The sequence below is a fragment of the Castanea sativa genome, chromosome 3 (genome assembly GCF_040712315.1).
Source record: "Castanea sativa cultivar Marrone di Chiusa Pesio chromosome 3, ASM4071231v1".
Classification (NCBI taxonomy): domain Eukaryota; kingdom Viridiplantae; phylum Streptophyta; class Magnoliopsida; order Fagales; family Fagaceae; genus Castanea; species Castanea sativa.
The window spans coordinates 17,718,946-17,730,519 of NC_134015.1; the positions used below are offsets into that span (position 1 = coordinate 17,718,946).

Here is an 11,574-nt window from a genome sequence, read left to right on the forward strand (position 1 = left end):
ACAGCTAGTGGATCATGATCAGTCTTGTCTTCCTCTTGACTACTCTTCAAATTTTGGAATTGTTGCATCATATGGTTCACATCTTCCCTTAGCTGAATCTGACTGGCTACCATAGTGTTAAGTAGCTCTTAGGTGTTCATGGGTTCTTTTAGGTTTGGGTGTTCTCCTTCCTCTACCATAATGTGGAGTGCTTCAAACTTCTGGTGACTTAAACTACCTTGGAGGTTGAAGATGGGGTTGTGATGTTGCAACAGTGGGGTCTCTTCTATGCTTAAAGGCTTCAGTATTGTGATGGGAGTGACAGGCTTGGAACTGGAGCTACTAGCTCGAGTGTCGGACTTAGGTTCTCTTTGCAGCCTTCCTTCTAGTCTTGACCAAATTCTCCTCTAATGACAGGCTTGGTTAGGTTAATTAAAGTTAAGACCCCATCCACATCCATCAATCAATCAACCAAAACAAACACACACAACATGCAATGCAATTTTAACCGAGACCGACCTAAGGGTAGGTTCTAAGTCATTATGTTGTAGGGTGGGTCAAAGGACTCTAAAAAATAGGTACGGATGATTAGGGTTTGAATCTAGATGCATCCTTTTTATGAAAAGGTCGAAAAGGGTGTGCTTTATCGTCACCCAAAGGCCATTGGGCCAAAGCCCACAAGAATAAAATTTCACCCTTTTAGAGTGTCATTTGGCACTCCAAAAGTGCCGAGTTACCCTTTGGACTCCAGACACTCTTTCGTGTTTGGGTGCCATTTGGACTCTTCTTCTATGGTTTTTTGGCCGGTCCTTGTACCTAGATGCGTTTTCATCCTCCGTCTATTTTTTTTATCTCTTTTCTGGATAATTTAGGCTATTTCAGAATAATTATCTTGTAGATAAATACCCTAAAATAAATCTTGCTAAGGTTTAGATTATCCACAATTTTATTGTTTTCCAATCACCCTTTTTATTCCTATGTATGCAATCCTATTTTAAACACTAATTATCAACTAATCACAAAATTATTTAATTTATGTTAATTGCTTAAAAAATTAGAATTAATTTAAACTAATCATGTGTGGTTGACTTTGCCTAGACACCATGCATGCTGATCGTGCAAACTTAATCATGCGATATCTTTCGATCCGATAGCCCGATTTGGAAACCGAAAACACCGCTGCGACCGTTAGAATCTTAAGATCATTTTTATGATATTAATGAATGAATTAATGCACGTAATACAAAGACAACTTGATGCATGTTCTGCAAGAACAAATTTATGCATGTGATGCAATCATGGTTTTTGAGATACATGGATGGTCATTCAAGTCATTCTCCGTGATTAAATCATGGGTTCAAAATTGACTGTCTACACCCATCTTAGCCCTAGGGTTTTTAGTCTATTTCTTATCAAGCTTAGGGGGTGCTCCTAAGATAGATTTACTCTTGTCTATCTTCTCATTAGCTAAAACAGTTTTCACAGTATTGTTCTCAGATTCAACATTATTAGTAGGTGAAACAAAAATAGTAGTACTAGAGGAAGCAATATTAGGAGAAGAGAAATCATATCCTAAACCGGTTCGATCAGAAGCAGATTTCTAAATGCTCAGCATCTCGTCAAGCTTTGCACTTGAAGTCCTCTACAGCTGAGCTCTATCTTGAAACAGCTCTACTTCAAGTTTCTTGGTCTTCTCAGCCAAGAAATTATTCTCAAATCTCAGTACTCCAATGGTCTGATTGGCTTCATCAAACTTCATGGAGATTTCTTCTCATTCAAGCTCCACATTACTGAGCTTCTTGGTGTCCAACCTATATAGCTTCTCATGCTTTTCCGAGACTTTGTGTAATTTTGCATAGGCTGTGTAGATGTCATCTTGTTCATCCATCTTTTCAAACTTAGATTCCACCAAGTCCTCTTCTTCATCCAAATCTTTAACAATCCCTTTAGTAGGATTTATAGCGGCAGTGAAAGCATTTAGGATTCCATCATCCTCAGGTTCAGTGTCGCTCAAGGTAGCAGCAAGTGCCTTGCTTTTCCCAATGGTTTTGAGATACGTAAAGCACTCTTGTTTCATATGTCCAAAGCCTTGACATCCAAAACACTTAAGTCCTGAAGGAATAGTGTACTTACCGCCATCCTTAGCATCCTTCTTCCCTTTGTCTTGGCTCTTAAACTAAGATAAACTAGATTGTTGCGGTCTTTGTCAAATCCTTTAGCATTGACATTCTTCATAAACTTTTTGAACTGCCTTGTAATGTAGGATCTCATTTTAGAATCTTCATCGTCTGAAGACTCATTAGTGTCACTACTCTTGGCCTTCAGTGCCATGCTCTTTCCCTTACTCGATTTCCCAATCCTTGTCAAACCTAACTCATAAGTCTATAGATTGCCAACTAGTTCTGTCAAAGGAATTTTGTCAATATCCTTTGATTCCTTAATTACGGTGATCTTGGCATGACATCTCTCGGGTAGAGATTTGAGCACCTTTCGAACAATTTTGGGTTCAGGAATGGTTTCCCCAAGATTAAAGGCTGAGTTCATTATGTCTACAACTTATCCTCCTCTATCTTGATCTCTTCAAAACTTGTGGTGAGCCTTTAAAGTTTCAAATCCCTGACAGCCTTGGTTCCTTCATAGGTTGTCTAGGAGATGGTACATACTTCCTTGGCATTTCGATAGAGGATATCTTCTTAAACTCCTCATTCATGACCACACTGAATAAAGTATTCAATGCCCTGCTGTTGAAGTTAGCCGCCTTGATCTTAGCATCATCCCAATCGGTCGGCACTACCTTTGGCTTGGTCTAGCCTATCTCCACAGCTTGTCACACTTTTTCATATAATGACTGCAAGAAAGCTCTCATGTGTAATTTTTAATATGCATAGTTAGTGTCATCAAATAAAGGAGATATAATTAACGATTCTCCTCTATTTATGACAATAGGGGTCAATAGATCACACAGCAAAGATTAACCCTAATCAGAGTGTGCCTGCTCTGATATCACTTGGCAGACTAAGAATGTATTTACCCCTTATGATAAATTAATTAATTAGCCAAGTTAATTAATTAATTCAATTAACATGCAATACACATGGTAGTACAAACAAATCACCAACTAAGTTAATATGCAGCGAAAAATAAAGTTGACATGATGATTTGTTTACGTATGGGGAAAACCTCCAAGGCAAAAACCCTACCGAGTGAATTTAAGTTCACCACTCTCGAGAATCCACTATTATCACAATAAGCGGTTACAAGTAAAGGAATCTTAGAACTCTATACCAACTTACAGTTAAACCTTTACCCCAATACCCAATTGGACTTGTTCTGTAGTGAAAATCTCTCATTTTCAATACACGGCTCCTAGTATATGATTGACCAATCGATGCACGGATCCAAGTACATGACTAACCACCAACTTGAGAAGAATGTTAGCTGCAAAGTTCTTCAGTTCATCAACACGATGAAGATCATGAAGCACCTTGGTTACAAAACGTAGCATCTTCTTCAAGAGAAAGATGAACTAGGGCATATGTCTCCGGTCATAATATGCTTGTGAAAAACCTTTGCATCAAGTTGTACTTACTTGCATCTATTGTAACGGCCTTTAAAATAATCTTTATATATGTTTAGGGCCATGAGAAAAGAAAGCCTAAGCAATTATACACAAATTTGTGTGAAATCAGATTTGAAAAACTAATTTTCGTAAATCTCAATAGATAGGTTATCTATCGAGCAGCTATTGAGCATTGGGCTGAAGATCCCTTTTAAACCTTGATAGATGCTATCTGTCATGCTAGCTGTTGAGCTTTAAAATCCAGCACTTCTTCACTTGATTCTTGGACAGATTTGCATGACTTTAACACTTGGACTTGAACTCTTGTTCCTTGATAAACACATCCTAGATCTATCCAATTACAAGTAAAGTGCGTTTTGTCAAAGGATTAGCCAATTCTAGATGACATATGTTCCTAACATGATTCACATATGTCCTAACACAACTAACTGATCAAATTCCACCTTGGCTTGGAAACCTTACCCAGCTAACCGATTTGGACCTTAGGGGCAATAAATTCCATGGTTCAATTCCACAATCAATTTGTAGGCTTGGGAATCTTGAATATCTAAATCTTACTGAAAATAACCTTAGTGGCAGAGTGGACTTGGACTTGTTTCTAAAGCTCAAAAATCTAACTGCACTCCAGCTTTCAGGAGTCCATCTATCATTCCCCATTAATTCAACATTCAACGCTAGTACTCCAAAGCTTCAGCTTTTAGGATTGGATGCATGTAACTTGACTGAATTCCTAACTTTTTTGCATTCCTAGCATGAATTAAAGATTTTGCGTCTTGCCGGCAACAAAATTCAAGGTCAAATACCAATCTGGCTATTCAACATGGGGAAACAAACTCTATTATCGTTGGATCTATCATTCAACTTCCTTAAAACTTTTGAGTCTTTCAACCACACTCTGCCTATTCTTCCATGGGACAGTTTACTTTATTTAGATCTCTTTTCAACAAGCTGCAAGCATCACTTCCAATTCCTCCACCTTCCATCGCCCAATACAATGTCTTAAACAATAAATTTACTGGAGAAATCTCACCATTGTTTTAAAATCTTAGCTCAATTGTAAGGCTGGATCTCTCACACAACAACTTGGGGGGCATGCTTCCTAAATGCTTGAGTAAATTGAGCGACTTGGTAATTTGAATTTACAAAACAACAATTTCTTTGGAATTCTTCCTGAAATATATATGGAAGAAAGAAGATTGAGAGTGATTGAAGTAAGTTATAATCAATTAGAAGGGCAAGTACCAAGATCATTGTCCAACTGCACAATTCTGGAGATTCTTCTTCTTGGTAACAATCTGTTTTATGAGATTTTCCCCTCTTGGTTGGGGAAGCTTCTAAGGTTGAGGGTTCTAAGTTTGCAATCTAATAGGTTCCATAGCACAATTGGTAAACTTGAAAGCAGTCTTAATTTCTGCAAGTTGCAAATCATTAACGTCTCTTTTAATAACTTTACAAGTAAGTTACCATATGGGCACTTCCAAAGTTGGACCTCCATGAAAGTTGCCGACTTGAAATTTAACAAGGATAATGCTTATATGGTTGCAATCACAAGGATAATGCTTATAGTTACACCATGGAAATGACAAACAAAGGCATCAAGACACTATATCAAAAGATCCAAGATCATCTTGTAGCTATTGATCTCTCAAGCAATAAATTTGATGGAGAAATTTCAGAAGTCATTAGAAATCTAAAGGGGCTTCATTTGCTCAATATATCCAACAACATTCTCACTGGTCCTATCCTATCTTCCTTAGAGAACTTAACGGAACTTGAATCTTTGGACCTTTCTCAAAATAGGCTATTAGGAGAGATTCCTCCACAATTATTGCAACTCACATTCCTTGCATTCTTCAATGCCTAAAATAACCATCTTATGGGGCCTATAACACAAGGTCAACAATTCTCTACCTTTGAAAATGATTCATATTTGGGAAACACAGGTTTGTGTGGTATGCCTTTGACTAAGAAATGCAAAATTGCTGAGACATTGACACAACCACTACTGAATTCCAAACAAGGTGAAGGGTAAAATTTCTCAAGTAAATCTGATTGGGTAGTAATAATGATGGGATATGGGAGGAGGTTAATAATTGGGTTTGTTATTGGGAATAACCTGACCATAAGAAAGTTGGAGAGGTTTCTTAAGAATTTTGGAAGAAAGCAATAAAAGTGAAAGAAAAAAGGTGGAAAATGAAGCAATGCACTAGCTGGATTTGATTAACCAAGATTTTCTTCAGATACTTCCATCCATGAAGTTCTTTATTTCAGCAGATGCATATCTATGAAAATCTACCATTTCTGTAATGTATTATGGTCTTATATATTTTGTTAATGCAATGTCTTTAATTTTTCTTTTGAACTTTCTTTCCTGTTATGATGGTATTGAAATATCACATGTTTGATATCGTATATGTATGAAGGTTTGCAATTCTTATTAAAAAAAATTATATATATATAATAAAAAAATAAAAAGAGTGAGAGAGCAAATTTTATTTGTAACTTCAAATTTCATTCTCGGAGCTTGGCAAAACACGAGACTAGAATAGGATAATCTATTATTCATTGATTTTACTAAAGTCTGGCACAAATCAAGAGTGAGAAATTTTTAGAGCCAAGTTAAATAAAGGTTATTTAAATCAGGATCTTATGTAGCGTTTCAAATGATAACTTAGTGGTAATTACATCTTTTATTGTGCCTTGTTTATTTATTTAACCTTACCTCCACTATCTATTATTCACTTATCAAAGAAATAAAAATTGGGATTGTGCACAAAAAATTTGTAAAAAGATAAATCATATGGTCACAAAATAGTGTAAAATATTTTCATTTTATATTGATTTGTACATACGTGAGTGCAATCCTCTGTATGACTCTTTACAATGAAAGAATACAATAAAACTCCTCTGATTCGATCTCCAAGAAACTTTAAGATCCGAAGGGCTATGAAGTTTGATCTTGAATCGTGCCTTGATGTCTCCAAGTTGGATGTGAGATTGGATGTATTTGATTTGAAGTCAAGGGCCGTTGGCTTGATCTCGAACAAAATTGAAGGAAAATCCCTAGCTACTTTGATTTGAAGAAGTAGGAATGAGCTTGATTTTGAGGGAGCAAGGGTGCTCTTTTGGACTTAGAGATGACTCACTAGTTTGGCAGAGTGTTAGTAGAGTTTTTTTCTCTTTGTTTTTGTGCCCTTTTCTCATATAAGAAGCCTCTATTTATAGGCAACTCAATAGCATTTGATTTGGAATTTTCTCTTTGCATTTATTGAGAGTTAATTATGAATTATGAATTTAATTTGGTTTTCCATTAATAAGAACCTTCCATATGAGTTTTTTTTTTTTTTTTTTTTTTTTTTTTTTTTTTTTTTTTTTTGATGACGTTGTCACATGGCTTTCTTCATTTGATATTACCATATAGCTTGATTTCATTTGCTAGTTGTCCACATCATCCATTGGAAATTATTTTGATCAAAGATACTCAATCATGATAATAAAATTTTTGATGTCTACAAACGGTTACTTGGGTTGGACCGTACAGTCCGGTCTGGGTCTGAAAATCATGATTTTCACCATTTCTTATATTTTAGGAATAATGATAAGTCTTTCAAAAAAAAGAAAAAGAATAAGTTTATTAAATTAGAGGTATTTTTGTAAGTAAAAAAGGCAATAAATGACTTTATTTTTATTAAGAACAGTAAATAAGTTTTCTTAATTTTTTTTTAATTCAAAACAATGAATAGGTTTTTTCTTTTTTCTTTTTTTATAAATAAAACTGCATGGGGTGGGAATCGTGGGATAAAGATAAGTATTAAGACAAAAAAGTAATTTGAGTTCAAATGTAACACAGGCTTCCACCAAAAAAAAAAAAAGGCTTATTTCAATTTTGAACCAAACAAAAGTAACATAAGGTGTTTTGTTCCAAAAGTTTTTCCTTTTAAAAAAAAAAAAAAAAAGAACAAAAACAATAATAACGTGTGGGAATTTTTTTTTATAAGAATATCGTAACTTTATTGAAACGAAGATAAAATCAATACATCTTGAGCCAAAGCAGACTCAACCATATCTAGATTTTCTTCTATCCAAGTTACATATGAATCAATATTCTTGGCACACTGCAGCCACATTCTTTACTACGTTAGTAGTTGTATGACAAGAATATTGATTCATATGTAACTTGGATAGAGGAATCCAAGCATGGTTGAGTCTACTTTGGCTCATGATGTTAATAAACGTCAACATCAACTTGTACACCAATTTACAAAGCCTTTTCCAAAGGAGAAAACACTGGGGATGTAACTACTAAAGGAGAATGTGGTGGGAATATTGCAGATCTAGAATTCTTATCAAACTTCTTGTTCTATTTTTGCAGGATGATATCTATACTAGGAATGAGAGATAGGTCTATCAAATGAAATTTATTGTGACATAGGTTTGTAGGCCCAAATACTGTTTTGATATCTTTATCAAAATATTTTAGGAATATTGTGCCAATACATGAGCCACCTGAGATATTTGTACTTGTATAAAGTCTTGCAGCTTTTGATAACAATGAAATTTTTTTTATAGGAACTTTGTATCAATCTACTATTGTGATAAGAAACTCACCATACCAGATTTTAACGTTGTTGAGTGGGTTTTTTTTTTTTTTTTTTTTGGGGTAAATAAGTTGAAAATTGTGAGACCCTATTGACAAGACTAGAGTTTTTTTTCTCCTACGGGTTCACCACTTTGTACTTCTCTCTTTCTTTTTTTCTCTTTCATTCAATAAAATAACATCCTATTCATTAAAAAAAAAAAAAAAAAACCCACATACACATGCCAAATATATAATTATGTTTTTTCATATTTTAAAATATATTATTTGAAACATTGTACCAAACACATTTTTTGAATTATGAGTACTTTAAAGTTTAAAGATGCATTTTTCACAACACTTTTTAAACTACAATTTTCACATCATTATGAACGAAAATACTTAAGCACCATTGCATCACTATCAAACATGCCCTTGGTTAACCGGTAAGTTTCTTGTTTTTAATTTTTGTCTATTTAAAGTTTTAACAACATTTCTTATATTTAAATTAAGGGTAATTTTGGAAGTAAAAAAAAAATAACATAACGTTTTTCTTTTATTTTCCATTTAACACGTTAATAGGCCGGCAATTCGAGATAGGATACCGCAATGGGTCATAAAAGGGGATTCAGCTTGTGTCTTATGCATAAGTGGTGGGGAAAGAGTATGGAAGCTGTGATTTGTAAATTAGCTTTTGGGGCCTCTGTTTGTTATGTTTGGCACCGAAAGGAATTCTCTAATTCATTGTGTTACTCCGTTAGAACAGAGGAGGCCATAGTGTAGAATATGTGGGAAGTTCAAGCTAGGGTGGAAGCCAAATGGTGCTACTGCAACTCAACCCTTCGCAAGGCTATATGTTGTATATTTGTATAGGGGTGTTTCCTCACTGTAATTATTAAGCCTTCTGATCAGTAGGATGTGACAGTGATTTTGGTTGTTGTTTCAGGTAGTTTATTGCGAGTTGATTTGTGTTGGTTTGGTTTGGTTAGATGTGTGCTTCTTGTACTGTGTTCCTCTGTTTATAAAAAAAGTATCATTTCTTTCTTACATGATTGCTTGGCCGCTGCTTGGACATATATGAAAGAACTTGTTAATATTACTAATTGGATTTTAATTTGGAGTTAAAAATTCATCTAACACGGAACCTTCCACCATAATACTTGTTCTTGTAGCAAAGATGATGTACCTGTACACGGACTATCTGAGGTGATTGTTGGTGTTTTGGGAGGAGGGCAACTGGGTCATATGCTATGTTAGGGAGCTTTGCAAATGGCTATTAAAGTAATGGTTTTGGATCCGCTTGAGAACTGCCCCGCAAGTGCACTTTCGTATCATCATATGGTCTGAGGCTTTGATGATAGTGCTACAGTTCGTGAATTTGCGAAAAGGTTTTATTTTTATGAGACTGATGATAAATTTTTTTTTTTTTTTAATATAGTCAATAGTTTTTGTAAGTATATTATTTTGTTATAATTTGGTAATAATATGTCTATGTTCTTGGTAGATAGATAGGATGTATTGACTGTAGAAATTGGGCATGTTGATGTTGCAACTGTCATGCCCCAAACTCAAAAGGGTCCAAAGCGTGAGAGAAGAACCATTAAGACCGAGAACGTAGGAGATTTCTTTTTTTCTTCAACACATGATAAGGATAAATAACCATACTAAAACCTCCTTATTACAAATCAAAGCTCTATTACACATTTACAAACAATACAAGTTATAAATAATGTCTCCAAATATACACGAAATTTCAAGACTCCAAGTGGATCAACATCAAATCACAATCCTTCCTAGAAAAGGCAACCTCAACGACAGAATCTAGGCCTACCATGCACAAGGCTAACAAACCTCAAGAGTCCAACCTCTGATAGAATTAGCTATGACCTCAATAAATTTAGTAAGTTGAGTCACTAACCAATCATAGCATAACTCTCTCAATTATCATAATGCTCCAATCACCACCAATTAAACAAGCTCCATGCCCAGGTTATAGCAAATTTATCTGAAAAACTATTGAAGAGTGGGATGAGATAAAGCCCCGTAAGTAGCATAATTAATAAGAGTAGGGGAAATGCAAGTTTTATGATGATAAACAGTTTACAAAGCATGTTTAATTTGGGAAAATTCTAATTGAATACTGGAAGATCATTTCCATAATAGTATGACAGGAATGATTAAATAATGGAAAACAGTTTCTCAAAGTAAATACCTTGAAACTATATACCATAATCTGTAAGCACCAACAATATAATTTCCAAAGCCATAATATCTAACATAAGGTAAGTTATCACAAATATACCACACTACCACATAGATCAGTCAAGGGATCCACCTATTCACAACTGGCATGATATTGTCCTCTATGGTATACAGACTCTTGGCCTCATGGATAGCGGTCTCACCCATACCCTCAAGGATTTTCTCTCCCCCCATGGGCAGTAGAGAGAGCGCGTCAAATATGACCTCTTTTGCATGTGGTCTTTTGGCTCCATAGGCAGCAGCCTCACCCACACACAATCAAAGAATCTCTTCCCCCCATGGGCAACAGGGAAGAACGCGTCATCCAAAGTGAAAATGCACTAACCTGGATTTGATTTTGTTGTCACAAAGACTACAAAAACCAAATCAGGTGATCATTGGAAAATCACACATGGCATAGTGTTAAAACCACATAAAGTTCACAGGTTACATATATTTTGAAACACATAGTTTATATCTACGCAATTTTAGAAAAACCTTAAATAATCTAACTTCCACAAAGTTTGTAAGGTTTTAAACTGCATTCTTGTCTAGAGATTTTCTATCAATTCCCCACATAACAAGACAAGATAAGCATTTTTAAATTTTCTAATATATTATAAAATCCATGATTTCCTTATCAAAGATTAAATAAAAGATGCTCACTTTTTCATATCACCAATTCATGCATTTCCCCAAATGCAATATCAAATATGATAAGACAAGATAAGCATTTTTAAATTTTCTAATATACTATAAAATCCATGATTTCCTTATCAAAGATTAAATAAAATATGCTCACTTTTTCATATCACCAATTCATGCATTTCCCCAAATGCATTTTCATATATAAACATATATATAGGTCACAACACAATACTTTTTTTTAGTAAAATATAGTTTCCATAGGTAGTTTCCAAAAGCGTGTCTAACCCAAAAACAACATTTATGTAACATGGTTATTTTTCGAAAATCACATTAAAAAGCTACTTACCTCAGCAGTCCAATCCAAATTAACCTCAACCGGGCACCGCATTCAACCAATCAAGTTACTAGTTCCATCACCAAGTACCTTGGAACCTAGAAGCACATGTATCAAGCCTATTAATAACAAGGCCTACTACAAAATTAAGCTTTCAAATTTGTCTCCATAAATCGAAAAAGATTCCCTCAAAAATCAAACCTAAGGCCCTAAAGC

General features: G+C 34.8%; 1 pseudogene; it reads left to right on the plus strand.

The window, feature by feature from the left end:
* Nucleotides 1-3,986: 3,986 nt before the first annotated feature.
* On the plus strand, nucleotides 3,987-5,729 carry LOC142627959 (receptor-like protein 6; annotated as a pseudogene).
* The last annotated feature ends 5,845 nt before the right edge of the window (nucleotides 5,730-11,574 follow it).